The sequence below is a fragment of the Gorilla gorilla genome, chromosome 7 (genome assembly GCF_029281585.2).
Source record: "Gorilla gorilla gorilla isolate KB3781 chromosome 7, NHGRI_mGorGor1-v2.1_pri, whole genome shotgun sequence".
In the NCBI taxonomy this organism is placed as follows: domain Eukaryota; kingdom Metazoa; phylum Chordata; class Mammalia; order Primates; family Hominidae; genus Gorilla; species Gorilla gorilla.
In genome coordinates, this window is record NC_073231.2 from 90,189,791 (window position 1) to 90,192,129 (window position 2,339).

At 40.2% G+C, this 2,339-nt stretch overlaps 1 pseudogene; it reads left to right on the forward strand.

The window, feature by feature from the left end:
- Positions 1–650: 650 nt before the first annotated feature.
- LOC101130163 (BTB/POZ domain-containing protein KCTD9-like) lies at positions 651–1,696 on the forward strand (annotated as a pseudogene).
- The last annotated feature ends 643 nt before the right edge of the window (positions 1,697–2,339 follow it).

Here is a 2,339-nt window from a genome sequence, read left to right on the forward strand (position 1 = left end):
GCACACTCTACTGGCTATTATTTGTCTACAGACTTTTATCCCATACTAGACAGTGAGCTGCAAAGTCAATGGACAATATTGTACCCATCTTAGAGCCTAAGATTTATTAAACAAAGAAACTGTTTAATAAATGTCTGGGGAATGAATGAATGAATGAAATATAAATGAGGGGAATATATTTATAAAACCTTGAGGATAAAGTACCTGACCTGAGAATAAACCTTGAAGTAGTTGAGATTCAACCACTTGAGGTGCCATTTTGTTATTTACAATAAACCCAAAAATATAAGAGAACCATTAGGCAGTTGTTACAAGTCAGTTAATCACAACGCTTTCAATGTATGTTCTGTTCAGCTCATTAATCTTGGTAATACCATTAGAAGAAAGAGGGTGTGTGTGTGGTATGTCTCCAAGGGCAGGAAGGTGGCGAAGGGAGGCGAATCCGAGAGGGTAGAGGGGAAGGGCGGAAGGAGAAAAAGGTGGGAGGAGGACCAGGTGGGAGGGTGGCGGCTCACTCAGGACCCAGCAGGGGCAGCGGGATGAGGCGGGTGGCCCTGTTCCTGAACGGCAGCCCCAAGAACGGAAGATCCTCAGGCAGATTCTAAGCCTCCTGAAGGATTGTTAGGATTCCACACAGACTAGCTGACATTAAATGTTGGAGGGGCTGTACTTTACAACTACACGGAGCACTTCAGTGAATAAAGAACCTGACACTATGCTGGTCCACATGTTTAAGGACAAAGGTGTCTGGGGAAATAAGCAAGATCATAGAGGAGCTTTCTTAATTGACCGAAGTCCTGTGTACTTTGAACCCATTTTGAATTACTTGCTTTGTGGACAGCTCATTGTAAATAATGGCATTAATTTATTGGGCGTGTTAGAAGCAGCAAGATTTTTTGAAATTTATTCATTGATTGAACACCTAGAAGTGGCAATAAAGAATTCTCAACCACCGGAGGATCATTCACCAATATCCCGAAAGGAATTTGTCCAATTTTTGCTAGCAACTCCAACCAAGTCAGAACTGCGATGCCAGGGTTTGAACTTCAGTGGTGCTGATCTTTCTTGTTTGGACCTTCGATACATTAACTTCAAAATTGCCAGTTTAAGCCGCTGCAATCTTGCACATGCAAATCTTTGCTGTGCAAATCTTGAACGAGCTGATCTCTCTGATCAGTGCTTGACTGTGCAAATCTCCAGGGAGTCAAGATGCTCTGTTCTAATGCAGAAGGAGCATCCCTGAAACTGTGTAATTTTGAGGATCCTTCTGCTCTTAAAGCCAATTAGAAGGTGCTAATCTGGAAGGTGCTAATCTGAAAGGTGCTGATATGGAAGGAAGTCAGATGACAGGAATTAACCTGAGAGTGGCTCCCTTAAAAAAATCCAAAGTTGAAGAACTGTAACTTCAGAGGAGCAACTCTGGCAGGAACTGATTTAGAGAACTGTGATCTGTCTGGGTGTGATCTTCAAGAAGCCAACCTGAGAGGGTCCAACGTGAAGGGAGCTATATTTGAAGAGATGCTGACACCACTACACATGTCACAAAGTGTCAGGTGAGAATTTTAGGGGCTGGAGGAAGATGTAGAAAATGAAAATGTTTTCCTTATCACTTTTCTTTCTCCACCCACTCAGTTATCTAGAAGAAATAACACTGTAAGGAAATTTAAAAAAAACATTTAGAGGATTATGCTTGTTCTCAGTGGTACATGAGAGAAAAAACCGACCTTTTTTTCCATATTCTGATTTGTAACACAAAAGCACTCATTCAATATATGTAGGGAAACTAGATGTTGCTGCCTTTTGAATGGGGTAGGGTGGTTTACCTGGTTTTATGGCCAGGAATAGTATCTATTATATTTGCTTTTAAATAGGCATGATGTGGAAATACCATCCTGGTTTGAGAGGCATTTGAGGATTTTAATTTATGGAAAGCACAACATATGCAATTATATTTCTTGAATACCTGGATGCAGTATAGATATTTAAATTGTTAAAACTTTATGAAAACTTGGAAAAGGTTGTTCAGGTTCATAAATAGCTTTAGTGATGCCTCCCCTCTTTAAATACCTGTCACACCGTATGAATATGGTGAGATCAGACTCCCTAAGACTCTTTTCAGGTTCATTTTCATAATGTTTACTTTTTAGGACAGAACAGTAGCTAAATTAAAGTAATATCCAGTTCTTACTGATTGAGACAGAGTGGAAAGAAAGACATCATTGTACATCACTGTCATTCCAAAGGTACAGTGGAACTCCGGATGGAGGAAGAACTTACCTATCACTACAACACTTATAAATGAGAATTTCTCAGAATTTCATTCTAGGCAAGTTCCACTC